Here is an 8,925-nt window from a genome sequence, read left to right on the forward strand (position 1 = left end):
ATCAATGGCCAGTTAATCATGATTGTAAGAACAAAATTGCTAATTAACTCAATCAAGATAGTAGTATCAATTAGTCAAGAAATCAACACCAAATAATCATAGAAAGTTCAACCAAGACCCAAGACATAAACTTTAGAAATACATATGTAAACACAAATCCAAACTTATATATAACTAAACATGAGATCAAATACAAGAGAGAAAGTAGTAGAAGAGATATCACCATTGTCACATGAGATCAAACTCTCCATCTTGCTCCTAAATCTTCATCCAAGTTTAGTTACACGTACAAGAAGGATAAACTACACTAACTATACTAAGCTACTCTAACTAACAAACTAAGGAAATTCTAGTGAAGACTATATTTTTATGGAATTTCTCTAGCCTTCCACAGTTGTAAAAATGTTCTCCAAGGCCTCTATTTATAAAGGAATCCAAGGTACAAATAAGATGTTAAAGTTGATGTGAAATGCTCCTTGAGTTCCCAAAATATGCTTCTTCAAGTCTCCATGTATTTCCTTTATAGTTGCAGCCGAAATTCTAAATTTGGAATAGCTGGAAAAGCTATGTAAATGTAGAACAAGTTGATGTGCAAGTTGCACAATTTGGGATCGGAGGGCAAGATCCGACGTCGGATCGCTTCAAAACACTCATCGGATCTCATTTTTCTCCTTTTTATTTTCACTACATAGCAGGATCCGAGGCCTGTAGTAGGGAGATCCAAGCTTGAATCCTCTGGATAAAGCCTCTAGCTACAGAAGTTTATCCGAGATCGGATCTAAGGGTTTCGGTTCAGATATGAACTCAAATATGCTTCCCCTATTTTTGCACCAATTTCAACTAATATTTACTTGTTGATATAGGCTGAACTAGTGTTTGTACAACATACAAATTGGAGCCCATTGAGTTAATTTTGTAATGCCTCAAGAATAATCCAATTTGGAGCTCTGTAGATCGAGAATTATCGAAATATCCTCGACTGGTCATAACTCTGTTTTAGCTTTCAACAATCAAAATGCACTTCTGTATTTTGACTTTTTGACAATGAAAATGACTAAACTGGACTTAGGTGTCTGCATATCAAATGTAGATCTATCTCTTAATTTCAAAATGGTATAAAAATCACCTCAATCCAATGCCTACAGTTCAAGATATAGCCAAAATACCAACAGGTGTTAAACTAAAAAACTCCCTTGATTGCATTTCATCTTTTGTACTTCATATTATCTTTAAAACCACTTCAAATTATTAAAAATCATCCACTTATCTTTTCAACTCACTCCATTTGATGATTGAATCATTAAACCTACAAAAACATAAAGTTTTCACCATTAAAATCCATAGAAATGCAATTTATATCACTTTAACCACAAAATTCATATTTTCACTAGAAACCTAGTCCATTAACTATAAACATGACTAAAACACATCAAAACTAAATAATGAAACATTTTTAAAACATTTAAAATATACACTTATCAGTGAATTCGATTCCATTACTCTTACTCCAGATCAGGAGGAAATTGATCAATTGGTGAGGACTTATTCGATTCCTGCTCACTTCAAGGCTCGGGTAGCTCGTTCGTCAGAGGTTGCTTACCGACCTCCTCATAGGGACCAATACATAGTTGGCCTATGCCTTCCCATCCTCCCATTCTTATTCAAAATTTTGACCTTTTTGGGGTATCCAAATAACTCAGGTCATCCCTAATGTTGTTCGGTCAATTTTTGGTTTCTTCATTCCTTGCAGAATTTGGGAATCTCATATTCTTTGGACCTATTTCGCTCTTATTTGCACATGAAGGTGTCAGATCATGTTCCAGGTTTGTTCTATTTTGCTTGTGAAAGCAAAAGCAAACACCAGACCCCGTGAACTATTTGTCGGACCCTTTCCTCTATCAAAGGATGGAAAGCTCAGTTTTTCTTTGTAAAAATCTAGGTTTTTCTCCTTTAGTGTGAATGGAGGGAAAGCAAGTCTCCGATGTCTTTGCCAAACTCATCCCTAAGGCTAAACCGAATCAACTGCTTACCTCAGACATTAAGTTGAATTTGAAAGAGTTCTCTTCAGCTTAACTTAGTGCTACTAGGCTCATTCGTTAAAATCCTTCGGATACCTCTAATGAAACTAGGCTGCTTTCTCTAAAAAAGCTGAACACTCATACTACATATTTCCATCCTATTTTCATTAAAATTTTATTCTTCTTTACTGTGTTATTCACACTTATTCGCCTCTTTTGTAGTGAAGAAGTTCTCTCAACTGCTTTCACTATTTGAAGCTACCAACTTCTACTCCTGCTCAAACCACAGCCACTCCTGCTATCTCCGCTCATGCTCGAGCATCAATTCGTCTACAACCTGCTCAGGCCGGGGATGTGGGGAAGAAGAAGCACAAGAAGTCCACAGCCAAAAAGACCCAAATAAATAGGGACACATTCCCCCCCTCCTCCCACCCTCTGTAAGAAGAAATACCCAGTTTTACTGCAAAGGACATGGGGCACTATGGCGTCAATATGGCGAAGGAGCAAGCCTGAATTGAGCCCTCGCCTCACATGTAGCAGTACTTGAGTACAGTTCCCTTGGATAAGAGGAATACTCCAATCACTCATCGCCACCCTATGCATTTTTGTCCCCCTTGGAACATATCTATCAACGACCGAGCTCAATATCCCAAGATTGCTTGTGAACTACTTCAGAGCACCATCTTGCCCAGAGATTACAACTTCATCAAGGTGGCCTCCCACTTCAATCTCTTGCGGCATTATTATGCTGCGACAGCTCAGGTCGATTGTTTTTCTCTAAGCTTTTGTTCTTCCATTTTCCTTCTTCCTTTTTTTGTGTGTTCTTATCTCTGTCATTTTTGTTATTAAGCGAACTTGGCAGGGATCGAATTGGCGAAGAGGTTCAAGGACATGATCCCAACTCTGGCCAATACACTTAAGGCCAAAAATACTTTATTCAATCAGTTGGACACTTCCTCCCCAAAAGTTAAGACCCTAAAAAAGCAGCTGGTTCAAGCTCATACAAACGTTATGCTAGAAAGCGAAAAGGCTTCTTCCCTAGCTGCTCAACTTGTGGCCGAACAGAAGAGATCAGCCAAACTTGAGGCTAAGCATGCTGCTACTCTTAAAGAATGCCAGAAGATGGGTATAAAAAATTTTCTGAAATCCCAGGATTTTCTCGTCGATCTAGCCATCCTAAACACTCCTATCCTTTAGCATGGCTGTTCTTCTGCTCTAAAAGAAGTACGGGCCTTGAAGCTTCCTAACTTTAACCTTAGGAATTTTTCCAATTATAACCCCAAGGAAGCAAACAGATCGATGGCCTTTTGAAAGGTTATTCCAACAGGTATAAGCTAGCAGATCTAGTTGCAAACCCTTTCCTGCCAGTCACAACTCTTGAAGAGAAGAAGGATGCTTCAGAGGAGAGTTGAACTAGGGAAGCATATTAATGTAGGGCCTTGATGTACGCATCTCCTTTTTTATAACCCAATTTTTGTATGCCATCTTTTTATGAAATGAATAGAACTTTCTTCCTTCTTTCTTCTTCATTTGCTCGCATACTTAGCCTTTTATTCCAAGTATACTGAAATTTATTCGGATAAAAAGGGTTACAATGTCACGAATCCTCAAGGATCTTATTCCATGTAAACTTAACCGAACTAGATGAAAACATAAACGTATTCAAAGAAAAATTTTCAAGTTCGAACTATGCCGAGTGTGGGATATTTCTTCTCCATTGAGATGAGTTAATTTGCAATATCCCATATGATCAGCTTCTTTCACGACATACGGTCCTTCCTAGTTCCAGTCCAGTTTATTCGTTCTCACGACTCGACTTACAGAATTCTGTCTAAGAACCAAATCTCCTTATTTGAAATAAAGATGTCTAACTTTAGTATTATAATAGTGGACTATTCGCCCTTTGTACTTTGCCATTTTTATTGCTGCCTCCTCCCTTTTCCGGTCGAGTTCATCCGAGTTAAATCTCAATTCTTCTAAGTTGTTTTGGGTGATAAAATTTTGTACCCTTGTCTGTAGGGATCATTACCTTCGCTTCATAAGTTAAGGTAAATGGAGTTTTCTAAGTGACAGTTTGGGATGTAGTTCAATAAGCCCATAATATACTGGGCAATTCATCCATCCATCTCATCTGGACAGCCTCTATTCGGGTCTTCAACCCATGCAAAATTATTCTATTAGTATTTTCAACTTGACCATTAGCTTGGAGGTATCCTATCGAAGTGAAATGTTGTTGGATTGTTCAACGAATTCCTACAAGCGCATAGGGTCGATCGTAGTACTAATTAATCTAGAATATTCCAAGGTCGAACCCATAAGAACGAGTTAATTTTCTACTCTAATTATTCTAATCAAAGTAACAAAGTTTAAATTCAAGAAGTTGTATTTTTTAGCTAAATAGTAAAATAAAAACCAATTCAAATAAAGCAATGGTAAGAAAACAATAAACACAGAGTCTAGGATTTTGGATTTTAATCCAGAATTTAAGTCAATTATTTAGTTAATTTCTTAACAAACTATGAACACATCACACAATTGTATTTTAGATTATCTCTTGATACATCTAAAGTGTGTCTAATTAAATCCTATGTTTCTTTCAAGATTACAAGTATTCAATTAAAACCTTTAAGAACTTTAATGATATAAATGCATTATACAAATTCTAACCTACTCTTGTGATTAGACCAAGTATATTTATCTATCTAGTGCACGGCTGTATATCCCTCCTCTGTTCAATACAAACCTAAGAGCATGTCTATGGTGGCCAATCATAAACATGTAATTAAATCAAGAAAAATAAGTTATAGTAAAAGACAAGAAATTAAACTAGAAAAGTTAATCAAATTCCTTCACAAAAACCCTAACCCTAGAAACAATTTAGTTCAACATGATTTGAAAATTGAAATCACGAATTCAAAGAGTTGCTACAAAGATAAGAAAAATAGTAAGAAAATTTCTTAGTTGCTTGCTTCAATCTTGATATTGATCTCTCAAGAATAAACTATCAAAATATGTTAAAACTAGATTAGACTAATGTCTAAAAACGACCTAAAAAACCCCTATTTATAGTTCTTGAAGATGTATCCTAAATAGGGTAGGAATAGGCTTTATTGGAGTTGAAAATTTGTGTTTTCGTACATTTTTCTGATAATGACCAGCCCACTAACCAGTCCAATGTCTGGCGCTAGTCATTGGGCTGAGCCAAAGAATCTGGAGATGTCTAGCACAAAGTTTTTTGCGATGTCCGGCGTCGATCGTGGATCCGTTCGCGGATTGGTACGAATCCGCGTGTGAATCACCTTTAGAGCCCAAATCTAATCAGTTCTTACTTAAAACATGAAAGTTGTAGTCCTTTAAATAAGCTTTCCAACCCGTAAGAATCAAATCATTTGGAGGTTTGGACACTGAGATATGTCTAAAATACTGAGATGTGGTCGTAAGAGCATCGCAACGCAACTATACTTCAGTAATTTAGATTTTTGACCATGAAAATTTGAGAACTAGACTTTTATGTCTCACAAAAGTTGTAGAGCATTCTCTTAGCTTCAAATTGAATTCAGAATCATCTCAATCCGATATGTGTAGCTCAAGTTATTGCCAAAATAGTGAAATATTTCGTTCCTGTGAAATCTCTTTCGCTTGACTTCTTCCTCTTGCATTGCTACTTCATACCACATTTTTAGCCCATTTTCCCTCCAATTGAGATTTTTACCTATTAGAATAATATAAGAGCAAAATTAAGTAGTTTCTACTTAAGATAAAGCTTAAATAACATGGTTAACTAGCAACTTATACATGTAAATGTTCTACAATCTGCACCATATCATGGATCCCCAACTCCTTACACCAAACCTGGAAAGGATTTTCAGTGAACTATCGGCCATTGTCAGACACTAAAACTTGAGGAATACCAAATCGATAGACTATACATTTTTTAAAAGAGCTTTTGTATCGACATGCCATTGATAGTGTTGAGAGACTCACTTTTAATCTATTTGGTGAAATAGTCAATGGCAACCACTAAATATTCATACCCTTCAGGAGTTTAGGAAAATGGGCAGAGCAAGTCTATGTCCCATTGAGCGAAAGACCAAGAGCTTGGTATGTGTATCATCTCTTGGGTAGGAGTATGCTGAATAGAAGCATGGATTTGACATAGATTACACTTCCTAACCAATTAAATTGAATCCGAGAAAATGGTCAGCCAATAGTAACCCATCAGCATTCCCTTTTTTGCCATGACTTTTAGGCCGTGTGATTTCCACAAATTCCTTCATGTATTTCCCTCAAGATATAACTTCCCTTTTCAGGTGTAACACACTTTAACCACGGATTCAGATGTGAATTTCGATACAATACTCCGTTGAACAGAACATACCTTTCGGACTTGAGTTGAAGCTTGTGGGCTTTCTTTTTATTCAGAGGGAGCTTTCCGCTAGATAGGTATTTAACAATAAGACATCCACTAACTAATCATCTCAATTATAGCTATCTTTGGATATTCATACGTCCTCTCTTCCACTACTTCTACTAAGATCTCTTTATTTAAATGTGTGAATGAAGTGGAGATTAGTTTGGATAAAGCATCAGCTCTTTTATTCTAAGACTTCAGTATTTTTTCAATGTTAAACCTGCTGAACAACTTCTTCATCTCGTGCACCTTGTTTGCGTATTTCCTTATTGGCTCTTTCTTCGGTTCGTATGTCCCCAAGACTTGATTTACTACGAACTATGAATTGACGTAAACCTTTAGCAAAGTACCTCCCATCTTCCGAGGTATCTCCATTCCTGTGATTAAAACTTCATATTTGAACTCATTATTGGATGCCCTAAAATCAAATCTCAGGGCATAAGCCAATTCTTCTCTCGTAGGGCTGATAAGAAGCAATCCAGCACCACAGCCCTCCTTACTGGATACTCCATCAACATAAAACATTCATGTTAAAGTGGTCTAGTTAGATTTGTCATTTTCCACTTGATTTGACGGGTGTCGCAATAGCTCTATTTGCGGTATTTCTATCTATTATTTTGGAGATTTATAATTCTTCTAAGGGGGATTCTCTCTACTATAAAATCAGCCAAAACTTGAGCTTTTATGGCTATTCAGGACTGAAATTCAATGTCATACTCAGATAACTTGACAACCCACATAAACATCCTTCTTGATGCATCAGGTTTATATAGAATCTATTTCAACAACTAGTCAGTCACTACTGCTATAGGATGAGCTTGAAAGTAGGACCTATTTAAGCTATATGGACGAGAGTCAGGACATATTTTTCGACTAGTGAATATCAAGTTTCTGTCCCTTGTAATACCCTATTCACATAGTACATTGGTTTTTGAACTCTCGTATCTTCTCTAATCAGCATTGCATTGATTGTCTCCTCATTTACTGAGAGATATACAAACAAGCTTTTACCTTATTTAGGGAAAATCAGTAATGACAGTTTGGCAATATATGCTTTTAGCTCATCGAAAGCTTTCTGGCTGTCAGTAGTCTGTTCGAAATTTGGTCCCTTCTTTAAAACTTTGAAAATGGAAAAACCCCGAACAGCAAACCTTGACAAGAATCTATTTAGGACAACCATCCTTTCGACTAGTTGCTGGACCTCCTTAACGTTCTTTGGCGGCATCATTTCCATAACAGCCTTGATCTTATCAAAATTGGTTTTGATTCTTTCTTTGGATATCACATATCCAAGGAATTTTTTGACCCAATCCCAAATGTGCACTTTTTGGGGTTTAATCTCATTCGCGATTATCGTAGTATGTTAAATTTTTTTCGGAGGTTCGAGTTGAACTGACCTTGGGTTTTACTATTGATTAGCATATCATCCATATAAACTTCTATGTTCCGACCTATTTGGCCTTGGAACAACCTGTTAACCAGTCTTTGATACGTTGCACCCGTGTTCTTTAACCCTAACGATATAGTAATATAACAATAAGTTCTGTACTGCATAATAAACAAGATCTTTTCCTGCTCCTCTTTGGCCATAACTATTTGGTGGTACCCCTTGAAAGCATCTAAGAACCAAAAGATCTCATACCCCCATAGTTAAGTCAATGAGCCTGTCTATTTACGGCAGGAGATAACAGTTCTTTGGATAAGTTCTGTTCAGGTCGATGAAATCTACACACATTCGTCAGGCCTTGTCATCATTCTTAACTAATAAAGGGTTGACCAGCTGATGGGTTTTTGATATGTGTACAAGTTTAAATCCAATTTATACCTATTTTGACTACAAGTATACAGGTCAAATTAGTAGTTTAGGGTATATATCGGGTCGATCCCACAGGGAGCAACTTTTACAAGTACTAAGTCCTTAACTTGCTCTGTTATTTAGACTAAATGATTAATAAAAACAATGAAAATCTCAATTATAACTAACTAACTATTGTAACTAAGTAGCTTGCAAGTAACAATAGAGAAATGTCACTAAACACTTGGATATAGGGAAATAGAGTTCACTTATGGCATCAGAGATACAACTAAATCAATTTACCTCTTGTTACTACTCTTGTTTAACTAGGGACTCATTTCCATATTTACCAAAACTCATTCTCATGATGTAGTGGTTTAGAATGGCCTAGTATTTCCTATTCTCATGGTGAATAACTAGATCTACTATTTATTCTTCATGAAATGCAAAGTTAATCTACTTAAGTGTATCTCTATTCTCATGAGTCTACTCCTTAAACTCCATTTATATTGTTCCATCATTATTACCAATTTTCATTCAATAATAACAACTAATAACTTGCTATTGGTGATCAAGCAATAACAAGTGATAAGCATGCATAATTGGACAAGTTAATACAAGATGTAATAAGTGTAAATCATATTCATTTCATATCAAGTAGCCATAAGTTTTATCTACTTCCTATATCTAGAAATTTAGCT

This window comes from Coffea arabica, chromosome 5c, assembly GCF_036785885.1.
Source record: "Coffea arabica cultivar ET-39 chromosome 5c, Coffea Arabica ET-39 HiFi, whole genome shotgun sequence".
In the NCBI taxonomy this organism is placed as follows: Eukaryota; Viridiplantae; Streptophyta; class Magnoliopsida; order Gentianales; family Rubiaceae; genus Coffea; species Coffea arabica.